Source organism: Mesocricetus auratus, unplaced genomic scaffold (assembly GCF_017639785.1).
Source record: "Mesocricetus auratus isolate SY011 unplaced genomic scaffold, BCM_Maur_2.0 Super-Scaffold_4256, whole genome shotgun sequence".
NCBI lineage: Eukaryota > Metazoa > Chordata > Mammalia > Rodentia > Cricetidae > Mesocricetus > Mesocricetus auratus.
This window is the reverse complement of record NW_024429182.1, coordinates 65,201,729-65,216,617: the sequence shown is the minus strand read 5'-3', so window position 1 is coordinate 65,216,617 and position 14,889 is coordinate 65,201,729. Positions and strand designations below refer to the sequence as shown.

The 14,889-nt window shown below is 42.6% G+C and overlaps 1 protein-coding gene across 5 annotated transcripts in view; it reads right to left on the bottom strand.

The window, feature by feature from the left end:
* CUNH10orf90 (chromosome unknown C10orf90 homolog) overlaps window positions 1-14,889 on the bottom strand; it is a 205,444-nt gene that overhangs the window by 8,789 nt on the left and 181,766 nt on the right. The window contains exon 6 of one of the 5 annotated variants that reach the window (XR_005879511.1): window positions 14,556-14,709. The exons of the other annotated variants lie outside the window; for them this stretch is intronic. The gene's annotated coding sequence lies outside the window, so the exon portion shown is untranslated. The remainder of the gene's footprint in view (window positions 1-14,555; window positions 14,710-14,889) is intronic. 5 annotated transcript variants of the gene reach the window in all.

Below are 14,889 nucleotides of genomic sequence, written 5' to 3'. Positions count from 1 at the left end.
TAGTTCCCTATGAAAACCAGGGGGACTGCCAAAGAGGCTAGCCTGTTAACACTTCCTAAAGATTGCAAAGGACACATGGGCCCATAAGCCATACCTACAAAAATTCCATTCATTAGTGTGACAGCAACAGTAGCACCAAACTAAACCAGATCCTTTCCTGAGACCAGAAACCCCAAAGTGAGCCCCAAAGGGCCCCTTCCAAAGAAAGTCATATATGTCTGCTGCATCCCAGGAGCTTCCACAGTGTCTAGGAAATAGATGGAACCCCACCTGGTAGATGGGCAGCTTCATTGGACCTTGACATTTAATGACCCCCTAATCCATTATAATCTACCCCAACAAGACAGGAAATCCTATGCAAAGATAATAAAAGCTTCCATAAATTAATTATGCTTTTATGATGGACACAGGGTGATTCTTTTCCTTTCTTGAATCATATAAGTCTAACTGTGTCAAGTTGACAAAAAATGAAGGATCCATTGAGGATCCATGTCACTGTGACAAAAGGTGGTGGAAGGGTAAGAAGGAAGCCAAGCCCCTGTGGGCTTCACAGTCTTGAGACAGAAATGCCAGACACAGGATGCCCACTCAGATTTGTACTTACAATAACAAACCCTTTAAATTACATACAACATCTTAGATGTTACATGGAAACTAGTTATACAAGAAGTTAGCCATGGTTGATCTGAAATGACACCTGACTTGGTGTGAGAGTTAAAACTGACGCTGGCCACAAACGCAATGTGAGCAGTTGCCTTCAGCTCTACCACCGTGCATTCCCTACCACGAGGGCTGCGCCCTCAAACTGAGGAATCTGACCTTCCAGGATCTTCTTTTCTCAGGTATTTGAACACCAAAATGAGAAAGCTAACTGATATAACAGCCATTAGACATTTCCATTTGCTGGAAATAGAAGCTGTGCGTTGCGTATTCACGGAACCTCTCCATGCCATAATCACACAGCATCAGGCCTCATTCCCAGGGTCCCATGTGAATGGCAAAGCAGCCTTGTCAGGTCTCTACCATCCATTCCATCTTCTGGTCATTTGGTCAGCTCAAGTTCTGCTCTGCCTGGCAGGCGTCTCTCTTTTCTGTGCTTATTTTATATCCTAGTGTCTGTGGAGCACTTTCCAAGGGTCTGTGACAGGCTCCTCTTCTTCCAGAAGACTTCATGCTGGGTCCCATCACAGATAGCATGGGAGCCAGCATGACCACAGTTCTGGGAAGGGACCATAGCTAGGCAACATTCCAGTGAGGCAAAGTCAGTCACAGATAGAAATAGACCCTGTACTGTCTGCTGCCCTGACAGTCCGCAGGCATCCAGAAATCACTTCTAGGCAATGCTTGATCAAAGCACCACAGACAGATAGTGAGACCACTTCCTCACAGTCCTAAATGCCCAAGGAAAAATTGGAACATCACAGCTGCAGTAGAGACTTCTTTAGTAAGTGTAATGGGTATAAACAAACAGACAAACAAAATCCAAGCACAGTATTTCCAAAGTAGACTTTTGACACAGTCCAAGGTTAATAAGATGAAATGGATTTAAATGCTTATCTTCAGTGCAGAATGAGTAAGTGCAGGAAATGAAAACAGCATAAAAAGTACAAACATTTTTCAAAATAATTATAAACGACATAGGTCCTCCTCTGAAACTGTAGGTAGCATAAGACTAAAGGACATTGAGGAAAAGGAAAAGCCAGCTACAGGACATGAATCTTTAAATTTAACTAATTTATATTCTTCAAAATTATCAGTACACATTGGATGGAATTTTATCTTCAAAGATAAAATCTGGTTAGGCATGGTGGTACACACCTATAATCCCAGCAGGAAGCTGAGGCAGGAGGATTGCTGCGAATTCAAGGCTAGCCTAAGCTACATACTGAGTACCAGGTCAACACAGAAAAATGCAGCTTTGTTGCTGATGATAGTAATAATAACTATTATTATCAATTGTTATATAATAATAATTGTTCTTTTTATACAATTTGGCATACGTCACATTTTCTGGAAAATATGCAGGTTCTGGTCCTTGGTCTCTCCAAAAGAGCTTGCATTTCAGACCCTGAATCCATGGTAACTGCACAGCATCATGAATAATATTATTGCCATCACTACTGAAAGACAGACCAAGTGTCAAGAGAGGCTCATGCCTATGGCTTCCTCAGTAGGAGAAATACAGACCAGGAGGACACCAGTAATCTCAGGGATGAGCAACCTCAACTAACAACTGCACGGTTACTTCACTGTGCTGTCACTGGAACCAAAAGTGGCACAGCCACCCACTTAGTTCTGCTACACCCATCCACAGAGTCCTGGAAGTAGACAGAAGAAGAAGGATCAAATCCACCGCCACAAAACCATCAACATAGAAGACATCAAGGGAGGAAAAACACCAAGAAGCTATAAAAATTTAAAAATAATGTCCAAAGGAAGTTTTTATTTTTCAACAATTACCTGGAGTATAAGTGAATTGAAATCTCTACCAAATGTTAGAGTTGGGGCTGGAGAGATGGCTCAGTGGTTAAGAGATCTGACTATGTTTCCGGAGGACCAGGGTTCAATTTCTAGCAGTCAAATGCAGCTTATAGTGGTCTATAACTCTAGTCACAGGGGACCTGACTTCCTTTTCTGGCCTTTGCAGGCACTGCATGTGTGTGATAACATGTATACATACAGGCAAAACACCCTTATAGTACACAGGTCTGTGATCCTAGCACTCGGGTAGTAGAATCTGGAACACTTCTAGTTCAGTGTCAACCTGTGCTATATCAAGACCCTCTTTCAGGAGAACAAAAATAAAAACATGTAAATTAAATAAAGAAACAAAACAAAACAGACATGCATACGGCTTATGAGAACTTGATCTAGCTCTAATGGTACATAGACTAGAAAGATATCAATAATAAATATGCTCCATGTAAAGGGGAACCCAACGGGACCATGAGAGGCTGTGCTTAGATCAGGGCAAGAGGACCAAGCCATACATGGGGAGAGAACAAGATGGTTTATGTAATGATGTAGGTTAATGATGTGATATAGGCAACTACTATGAAAGATCAGGAGGCAATTCCTCATGAGTATAAAACACATATGCATGCACACTCATGTGTGCACACACACACAAGCATTCATATGCACTCAACATAGAGACAACTAAATGTACCAAGTAAGTAACAGGCCTGAAGAGAGTTATACAATACTGGGGCACTATACGAGGTCTCATTTTCAATAATGAATTCTGTCAAAGGGCAGAAAATCGATGCAGAAACATTTAACCATTCAACTTTAGCTATCCTTTAAAAATGGACCTAACAGACATACATAGAACATTCCATCCCCAAACATCAAAATACACATTCTTCTCTAAGAGCAGGCAATACATGTTTCTGGACAGATCATCTGTTCAGCCACAGGTGTGATCAGCAAGCCCAAGACTGAACTTCTACAGCCATAGCAGTATAAAGTGAAAATCAGCTGTAAGAAAGTTCACAAGTGCCAGGCTGTGATGGTGCACGCCCTTAATCCCAGCACTTGGGAGACAGAGGCAGGCAGATCTCTGTGAGTTCGAGACCAGCCTGGTCTACAGAGCAAGTTCCAGGACAGCCTCCAAGGCCACAGAGAAACCCTGCCTTGGTTAAAAAAAGAGTTCACAAATATTTGGACATTAAATAAGATGCATTAGCGCAACCAATGAGCTGAAGGCGAAAGCAAAGGAGAAATAAGTATCACAAAAGTGGAAGAGAAGGCCAATACACACAGGGTTTGGCAAAAGCAACCCTGAGAGGAAAGTTCATATGCCTACCCTCATGAAGATTTCAAATATGTAACATTATACTCAAGGAACGAGATAAAGAACAACAGACTAAGGCCAAAGTTAGAAGGAGGGAAACTGACTTCAAGCTCTATTATAGAGCTATAGTCCTGAAAACAGCTTGGTATTGGCACAAAAATAGGCAGGTAGACCAGTGGAACCGAATCGAAAGCCCTAATTTTAACCCACACACCTATGAACACCTGATTTTTGACAAAGAAGCTAAAACTGTACAGTGAAAAAAAGAAAGCATCTTCAACAAATGGTGCTGGCATAACTGGGTACTGGTATGCAGAAGACTGCAGATAGATCCATGTTTATCGCCTTGTACAAAACTTAAGTCCAAATGGATCAAAGATCTCAACATACATCCAGCCACACTGAAATTTTTAGAAGAGAAAGTGGGAGATACTCTTCAACGAGTTGGTACAGGAGACCACTTCCTAAACATAACACCAGTGGCACAGGCACTGAGATCGACAATTAACAAATGGGACCTTCTGAAACTAAAAAGCTTCTGTAAGGCAAAGGACACAGTCAAAAAGACAAAAAGGCAGGCCACAGAATGGGAAAAGATATTCACTAACCCTACATCTGACAGAGGGCTAATCTCCAAAATTTACAAAGAACTCAAGAAACAAGTCTCCAAAACACCAAAGGATCCACTTGAAAGGTGGGGTACAGAGCTAAATAGAGAATTCTCAGTAGAGGAGGCTAAAATGGCCAAGAGACACTTAAGAAAGTGCTCAACATCCTTAGCCATCAGGGAAATGCAAATCAAAACAACTCTGAGATACCATCTTACTCCTGTCAGAATGGCTAGAATCAAAAACACCGAAGACAATTTATGCTGGAGAGGATGTGGAGACAGAGGAACACTCCTCCACTGCTGGTGGGAATGCCGACTCATACAGCCTCTTTGGAAATCAGTATGGAGATTCCTCAGGAAAATGGGAATTAATCTACCACTAGACCCAGCAATTCCACTCTTTTAGGCATTTATCCAAATGAGGCAGGTTCATACAACAAGGGCATCTGCTCCACTATGTTCATAGCAGCATTGTTTGTAATAGCCAGAACCTGGAAGCAACCTAGATGCCCCTCAACTGAAGAGTGGATAGAGAAAATGTGGTACATTTACACAATGGAGTATTACTCAGCAGAAAAAAAAACAATGGAATCTTGAAATTCGCAGGGAAATGGATAGCACTGGAAGAAACCATCCTGAGTGAGGTAACCCAGTCGCAAAAAGACAAACATGGTATGTACTCACTCATATATGGATTCTAGATATGGATCAGGATAGTGCCAGTCTGCACTTCCACAGATAGAGAGTCTGGGAAACAGGAAAGAACCTAAAAGATATGCATATATGCATAGTACCCAAGAGAAGAGGATGGAGACAAGATCCTCTGAATGGATGGGGAACACGGCGAGGGGTGGGGGGGAGTGGGACCTGGGAAGAATAGAGGGGGTAAAGAGGAAGGGAGTTGGTCATGGGGGAACAGGAAGTTGAGGGGGTGGGGGTAGAATAGGGGGAAGAGGGAATCATAGGATTGAATACAGATCAGGCACCAGAGTGACCTCGAGTGATCTAAAGGTATAACATCAATTGGCAAGCTAAGCAATAGTGGAGGGACCACCTCAAATGCCCATTCCTGATAATGAACTTGATGTCTATAACCATCCGGGAGCCTTCATCCAGTGACTGATGGAAGCAGAGGCAAACACACAACTAATCACTGAACTGAACCCAAGGAACCCAGTGACAGAGAGAGAGGAGTGATGAGCAAATTGGCAAAGAATGGGCTAGCAAAACCAGCAGAGACAGCTGATCTGAACAGGGGAGTGCTCTTGGACCCCAGAACGACAGTGGGGAGGCCAGCATGGGACTGATCTGGACCCCCCCAAATGTGAGTGTCAGTGAGAAGGCCTGGGCAACCTATGGGGCCCTAAGCTGTGGATCAGTGTCTATCCCTGGTATACAAACTGTCTTCATGTGCCTATAGCACAAAGAGAGATGCTCTCTCAGCCTGGACTCTTAGGGGAGTGCCTTGACCCTACCAAGAGTAAAATGACAGACTCTAGATATCCCCTATGTGGAAGGATTTGGCAATAGGGTGGGAGGGAGGGGGGGAAGGGGAGTGCGGGAAGAGGGGAGGGAGAGGGAACTGGGATTGACATGTAAAACAAGCTATTTAAAATTAAAATAAAAAATGATATAAAAAAGGAGGGAAACTGACAATAATCAAAGCAGAAATGGGTGAAACAAAGACTGGAAAACACAAAGGATTAAAGAAGTGAGGAGTTGGGTTTGAAGGCCGATGATATCGCTCAGCAGGTAAGGGTGCTTTCCAGAAAGCCTGATGACCTGATTTCCATTGTTCGAACCCACGTAAAGGTAGGAAAGAGAATGGATTCCTGAAGGATGTCATCTTATCCCTACATGCATGCAAAGGCTAGGGTACACACAAAAAGAGACACACACAGAATATTAATTTTTAAAATATAAGCTGGGTTTGGAAAGATAAAGAAAATTGACAAAACTTTAGGGTAAGAAAGAAAACAATGGGATGAAATCAGAAATTAGGGGAGACATAACTGATACCACAGAAATACAAAGAGCCATGAGAGACAGCTGTGTACAATTATATTTACATATTGGATAATCTTGAAGGAGGGCATCAATCCCTGAGAAGATAAAATCTACCATGAATGCATCTAGAGGAAAAGGAGAGTCATGATAGGCTACTAGCAAGTGAAGACATTAAAGAAGAAACTTAAAAAGAGAAAAAAAACCCACCAAGGAGAAGCCTGAAGGCTTCATTGTTGACTTCTATCAAAGAGCTTAGTGAGATCCAATAGAGGCCTTCCTGGGCACTTGTAGACAGCTGAAGAGAAAATACTTTCAAATTAATTTTAAGTTGCTGTGTTACCTTGGTACCCAATCTAGACAAATTTAGTATAGGTCAACATGCTATGGTAGACTTAGTTGCAAAAACCTTTGATAAATGATGAGTAAGCTGAACTCAGTTATCACTCACCTGAAAGTATGATTTTTCCCTGGTGTGTGTGTTGTAAACTATTAATAAAACCAAAGAGAAAGACCATTATTTGATAAATCTCAACATTCTGCAATAATAAAAACTCAAAATATTAAGATATTAAGTAAAGAGAGAATATACTTCAGCACAATGAAGGGCAGAGATGACAAATGAAGTTAACACCACACCCAACACTGAAAACTTGGTAGTTTTCCCACTAAGACTAGTAACAGGACAATGAAAACCCACCACTTCTATTTGTCTGTAGAATTAGACAATGGACATCCAGAAGTGAGATGATCTTTGTATGAAGAAGACATGATCTTATCATGGAAGAATTCCTACAGATAGCAGCTAAAACTTCTGGAGTAAGAACTGGATTCAGCACATACATAATCATTATTGTTTCCATATGCTATCAATGAAGTAGATGGAAAAGCAATCAAGGAGCTTCCCATACTAATAGCTTCACCAAAAATGAAAATAGGAATACATTCAAGTAGACTAGGAAAGGTTTACAGTATAAAATGCTGAAGAAAGAATTGGAAAGGACATTAACAAGGTGAAATATACCCTCTGTCAAGAATTTGAAGAATATTGTTAAAATACCCAAACTACTCAAAATGATCTACACATCCAATGCAATGCATATACAATTCCTAAAATGACATTTTTTCACAAGAAGAGGAAAAATGCTAAAATTCACAAAAAGTCCATTATAGCATGTTGACTTGACTAGACAAAGGCATCTCAAGCAAAGGAACACACTAGAGGCACCATGCTACCTGACTTTAATATCTACCATAAAGCAATAGTAATTAAAAAAGAATAATTCTGGCATAGAAAAGACATACAGATTGCAGAATAGAGTAGAGAACCCAGAAATGATGCCACATATTATGTTCAACTGCTCTTTGACAAAAATCATTGAAAATGCACCATGGGCAAAGAACAATCTGCTCAATCAATGGTGCTGGGATATGCAGAAGATTAAAACTGGACCCTTATCTCCCACCATCAATTCAAAATGAACTAAAGACTTAAAGATAGAACCTTGAAGAATTAAACCACTTTAACGTTGTGGAAAAGGAGGCACAGCACTGTCACAGACACTGCAGTTTTAAATTATGACTCTCAAAGCACAAGAAACAGAAGTTTAGGTCCAGAATTCTAATTAGAACATTCTGTGCATCCAAGAGAAAAATCAACTACAGGAAGAGATAACCTGTAAGACAGGACAGGAAAAGATGTTTGTTAACCATACATTTGATAAAAAGTTAATTTCTAAAATATATGAGGAAAATATTCCAATAACATCAAGAGAAGAATTTGACTATGAAAATGTATGAAAGACCCCACTAGCCATTTCTCAAGCAGTCGTTAGGTGTATGAAAAAAAATGCTCATAATATACAACTACATGGAAGTACAAACTGAGCCCATAAGAAGATACCACTGAATCTCTGTTAGGATAATTGTGATGGAAAACAACAAACAAACAAACAACAAAAACTACAGGTAGAGGGGTGAAGAAGACGGACCCTTAGTCACTATTGGCAGGAACTGACTCCTTAGAAATTAAAAAGAACTGTATAAAGATGTGGTACTCAAACTGCAGGGTGTCTATTTCCTTGCATTTCAAAGGAAACAAAACCAGGATGTTGAAAAGACATCTGTGTCCATTGCTACATTTGTTAGTAACAACAGTATATATGTATATATGTAAATATTGTTTTATATGTATAATGCTGTTTTAACAACAACATATAATGGGCAGAGGACTCCAGTGAAAATGAGAATGGGGTAGGAGGGGATATGACTTGAGTTTTATTTTTATTTTTTATTTTTTGGGGAGACAATGTCTCAGATTTTTGTTTTTTTAAAAGAGAAATAGTCATCATAAAATGGATGACTCTTATGGTAAATAAATAGGCTGGAGAAATATAAACACTGTAGGATTTCTGACACTCACATTAGTGCAGACTAGAATGGAGGTTGCAGGGGCTGGGGAAGGTGGTCTGTGAGAGGCTGATCAAAGGGATAAAGTTTGGGCTGTTTAAAAGGAAAAATGGCCAGACAGTGGTGGTGCATTTCTTTAATCCCAGCAATTGGGATGCAGAAGCAAGATCTCTGTGAGTTCCAGGTCAGCCTGGTCTACAGAGTAAGTTCTAGGAAAGCCAGGGCTACACAGAGAAACCCTGCCTTGAAAAGCCAAAATAAGAATAATAATTAATAAATAAATAAAATAAAAGGAAACATGTTCTGAAAGCCTGCTTTACACCGAGATGACCAAAGATTATCAGAAAGTATTTGACCTCAAGATCGTTGACAACTGGATGGTTCTCACCACAAAAAAAAAAAAAAAAATTAGTTGTTGCTGGCTGTGTCCATTATAGCCATCGTATTATTTCACAGTACACTCTTTTATGAAGGGGCAGTGCACAACACAAGTTTGGATCATTTTTGTCAACAAAGCTGGAATAAAGCTAAAACAAAATACATGTGTTCTTAAGTGACAAGTTTAAACGCAGTCACACACCTTGCTGTCAAGCCACTGCATGCACTGCAAGTCAAAGAGTAACTTTATCAAAGTGTGTGCTCAAATTCTACGGTTCCCCAGTTTTGTTTTTTTTTAGAATCATAATAAATGGAGATTTATGGAATATTGAGAAACTTCGTAAACTATTTCCTTAGAGTTTCCACACAGTTTATTACTTAACTGTCTTGTGGAGCACAAAGGAAATCATTTGGAAAACAAAACCCAGGCCATTGGGCAAACCACTTACAGAGCCATCTTCCCCACTATGTGCAAACCAAATATCCTACTTTTTATTAATGTGTTTGGAAACAACCTCATCCTGCATATCTAATGCCAATCAATAGATGAAATTGGTCTTATCTTCCTACCCTTCTCAAAAAGCACAAACTTCTTAACCGGGCGTTGGTGGTGCACGCCTTTAATCCCAGCACTAGGGAGGCAGAGGCAGGCAGATCTCTCTGAGTTCGAAACCTGCCTGGTCTATGAAGTCAGTACCAGGACAGCCTCCAAAGCTATACACAGAAACCCTGTCTCAAAAACCACAAACAAACAAAACAATGAAATAAAGCAAAAAAAAAAAAAAAACCAAAAAACAAACCACAAACTCCTTAAAGACCCAAAGCAATGCACTAAGGCACCCTCACAATGCCTCTGGAGGCTGCCTTGGAAGGGTTCTAAACCAGGAGCCTTCAAGTAGCTCACACTTCCTGTTTTTTTTTTTTTTTGTTTTGTTTTGTTATTTTCTGTGAGCTGATAAAGGAAAATTTACTTTTCTCTGATAAGCACATTTTAAAATTCTGCTGAGGTTAATATTGAGAGAGCTGACCACAAATATTTCTTCCAATGTTCTATGGGAAAGCACCCACGGGATCAGATGGGGTCAGAAGCTAGGATGCCTTGGCCCTGCTAGGCTGGCTGAAGGAGCCCTGGTGATCACAACTGCTGCTCTGGCTTATCTACTGAGTCACATCTCTGAGAATGCCAAACAGCCAAGAGCTGCCAGCAATCCTCTGGGAAAGGAAATTTGCAAATGCCTTCTAGAGAATTCTGTCCCTCGGCTGGCCCCTGATTTGAAAGGCTTGGCTCACCTTGGGGAGTGTGGATAATGAAATTCAGATTAAGTCTGTCTGATTCATGATATACAGCGGGGAGTCTGGTATGCCATGTGGCCACCCATGCTTCTTTCTGGTGGTGAGGGGGGACGTTCCCCCCAGGACACCCACAGAGGATAATCCAAAGTGAAGAAGGCATGGAGGTAGGAGATTTTTAAGTGTACAAGACCCAAACAGCAATGGGGGCATAGAGGAAAGAGGGTTTTATGGAAGCAGATGCTGCTGGTGGATTCCCTGTATTCCTAAAGGTCAGATAATAACCAAATTAGGAAGAGCCATCACAACAGGATGGGAAAGGAATTGAAGTAGTAGCCAAGGCCATGCAGGCTCGTTTTTGGGGGGCCCTGCCAGGTTGAGTCTGTAGCATTGAGGTAACAATGGCTCTTCTTTTAAAAACAGCACAGTTAAGAAGCAAAAGCCTCCACACACCAGGTTGTGTGTCAAGCAGAGGTTTTAGGGGTAGGAGTTTAAAGAGGCTGGATAAGAACTCAGGCAGGGTGCCATGCTATAGACAGAAGGGACAGACATGCTTCCATCAAGTGTTTTGTCATTTTTCAGAAAAGAGAGAAAATGAGATTAGCTAGGTGAAGATAGCAGAGATAGGGTGGGTGGGATCTGGACATGATGGGGACAAGACCCAGGGAGCATCTGACAGCCGGTGGAAGATGGTCAAAGCCAAGTGTGGGGAGCTACAGTGAGAACAGGATGAAGTTCTGAATGCGTCAACAGAGAATGGCAAGGGCCGCCACCCACCTTCTCTGGTGTAAACCCTGCTAGGTGCATGTGCTTCCCATATACAATCAGACTATTCTGCTTTGGGTTCTGTTCCCATATACAATCAGACTATTCTGCTCTGTTTGAAAGGAAGAAGCGACAGCTAATTCGGAAACACTCAACTCTCAGGTTATGGTTAGCTTTTGTACAAGGCTCCTTCTGCCTATGGTTCTGCAGAGTTGATGGCGAGGCCTTGCTTATAGTTCCAGGTGACTTGACAGAGTGGTCCTGTATAGTCACTTTTCCTGGAGCTGATTCTTAGCCACCGGCCCCCACCCGTCTCCAGTTACACAGAGATCTTCAGCCATTTCTCACTCTTGTGCTTTCCTCCCATCCAGCCTGCACCATAACCCACCTGCTTCACTTCCATTCACCTCTGTGAGATGGGAAGTTCTCCATCAGGAGCTGGGGACTGCAGTCAGCGATTTATAAGAACTACTTCATGAGCCCTCCATCACCCCCAACTGCTCATAAAACTTTCCCTTCTCTTCAAACAGAGACCCTTAGCCCTAATTAGCACTCACGCCCACATATGCATGCACATGTGCACGCACGCACATGCTGCAATCTGTCCCTGAGCCTCCGAGGCCGCTTAGAACTTATCAGGCAACACAAAACAGCTGGCCCCTGGTCCCTTTTGTCATCGCTCCTGTAAATCCCGGCACTTGCCTCTCAGTCTTGTTAGGTGCCGGAACTCCCACCTGAAGCACTCAGGTCTGTCCCTGAGCCAAGATTGCTTCTGATCAGAGGCAGCTACCCCAGCAAGGAAAAGCAAGCCTGAGCCCCTTCCTTCCATCAGATGTCTCAGTGCTGCAGCCAGGGCTCATTCGCACACATGATTTATGAACTAATTTAGCATGTAAGGAAACATCTGCATTTTGCTTTTATCATCTTGCCAGCAGACAGGCTGAAGACAAGATGCGTACTGTAGACTTGTTTAATGGGGCCTTAAACATTCCCTCTCACCAGCCTGAGCTTGCACAAGGCTCTGGTTTCAGGACTTGTCTGATCTAACTGACATAACACAAACAAACACAGAAATAAAACTCTCCTAAACATGTCCGTACCACAGGGACAGTTGGAATGGCCATAAAATCCATTCTGGTCAAGTCTCCCCAAGAGCATTCTAGTGGCCAGGACTGTCTTGGAATTTGGGAAATAAAAAGGTGACTTGGTCATTTAATACTATGCATCCAGACTGGGTCCCTTTTATTATATACAGTTTTAAAATGCTCATCTAGAGGCACATGAACTTATAAGGATATTTGTTTTGGGAAAAACATCAAAGTTGGTTGATGTTGCTAGCAGAATTGTAACCCCCCCATCCACAAAAACATACAGTCAAGTCCAAATTCCTAAAACTGTGACTGTGACCTTCTTTTGACCTTGTCATTGGAGATCTGGTCCTTGCAGATATAATCAAGTTAATATGTGGTCACATTGGATAGACGAACCTCAGCTCAGTATGAGAAGAGGAAATTGGATTCAAAAGCACACAGACATAGGAAGAAGGTCATGTGAAGACAAAGGCAGAGACTGCAGGGGGGCATTCATGAGTCAAGGAGCACCAGGGATGGCCAGAAGGCACCAAAGGAGGGAGAGAGGATGTGACATGCTTTGCTCCAAGCCTCCAGACAGGACTGGTCCTGTAGGGGCCTTGAGTTTGACCTCTGGTCTCCAGAATTCTGAAAGAATGTATGTTCATGATTTTAAGCCAGGATGTGTGTGACAATTTCTTACAGCATGGCAAGAAAGTAATGCGGGTATATCAAGGCCATGATCCCTCTGATACTGTGGCCATTGGCATTGCATAGACAGAAGGGGAGGAGCCCAGCATGGTACCTGCTATAGCCTGAATCTGTAGTACCTTCCTCCTGTGTGTGAGCTTGGAGACTTTAAGAGATGGGGTAAAGTGGGCATTTTCAGGTCACTGGAGGTATGCCCTTGAAGAAGACTGTGTGTGATCTTGAAGACTTTAGAGACGGGGTAAAGTGGGCATTTTCAGGTCACTGGAGGTATGCCCTTGAAGGAGACTGTAGGATCCTGGCCCCTTCTTTCTTTTGCTGCCTGGCTGTGAGATGAGCATCTTTGCTCCACTTTGCACATCTCACCATGATGTGCTGCCTTGCCATAAGCCAAAAAGCAAATCCCACCTACAGTGGTGCTAACTGATCATACTGAAACTTCAAACACTGAGCCCAAATCAACCCCTTTCTCCTTGTAAGTTGATTGGTCTCACATGTTTGTTATAGTGATGCAAAGCAAACGAATCTATCACCATACTGATTAAGCTCCCTACAGTCCACAGGTCTCTGCTGCTTCCTGCACAAGCTAAAGGCTGAAAAATGGAGATTGTCCAATGCCACCCTGTATGTGTGTGCTCACTGTGCTTACCTATTGACATCGGGGTTGGTAGCCTAACACTTGGACCAAGCAAAATCTTTAGTACCTTGCATGAGTGAAGGTGCCGAGGAGATATTCCCACTGTGGCTGCCATTTGGTCTTCACAGCACCTTGAGACAGCTAGAGACCTGACAGTTCTCTAGAGAACACACCTACACCAAGCCTGTGTCTGTACCCAGCTTGAAACACTAGATAGGCACACCATGTGCATTGGGCAGCCCTTTGTACATCTCGATGGTTGTCTTTGTTTCTTATCAGCCTGGAATGTGTCATGGGATGGAAGCAGCAGGTAATTTGTCAGATCCCTTGCATAACAACAATGTGTTCAAGTGTGCCCATAATGGGGTCTCTAGACAGCTTTCCTGAAGTGCTCTGGCTGGCAGGAAGGAGCCAGTCAACCCACAGAACAGGGTCTGATAGGAACTTATTACAAAGGCTCTCCTCTTCTCTGTCTCCTTCAGCCACCTCCTCCTGAGATCTTGGTAAGCTTGCTAAGCTGCGCTTTATTGAATATGGTTATTTTCCCCCAGAGGACTTTAACTCAAAATCATACTCCTGATTTCACCTCCTGGGAGCCAAAACATTTTCCTAGGAAGAGAAACCTCATTCTTGTGTTCACAGCAATAAACCAGAGGCTTCTCCAAGCCTCCTGATTTTAAGATTTGGGTTGGCAGGCCCTACATAAGTGATATGATGTTCCAGTCTTGCCTTCATCTCTTGTTATTCTTGCTAGCTCAAGGGCCTGCTTATGAGGTCCACAAAGAAGACTGAGATCAGTCTTGCTCACAGTGATGTTCTCAGCCGCCCCCCCCTCCCAGTGCTGGGCCCAGAAAAGGTTCCTGCTAACTCCTTCTCCTATGAGTGTACCCTGCCTCCCAGGGTTGACTTGACCCTGGCCTCGCAGTTCTGGGCAAGCTGGCCATCCTTCCTCTGAGCTCATAGCAGGAAGAGGTCTCAAGATGACAAATGTTGATGCAGACAAGCTGGAGTCAACTTCTCGCCCCGAGGTCTGTTTTGCAATCTATAAAGGGCAAAGGAGATCGCTTGCAAGTATCCATTAGGAGCCAAGAATTTGAACTTACTATCCTGGCTCCTACAGTGATGTGGCTCCTTTCCCAGCTAGAATGGTGAATTTGTGTCCCGAGTTATTTTTGCTGAGTTGCATGCCCATATGTAACCTCTCAAAATGAGCTGGCTCCCA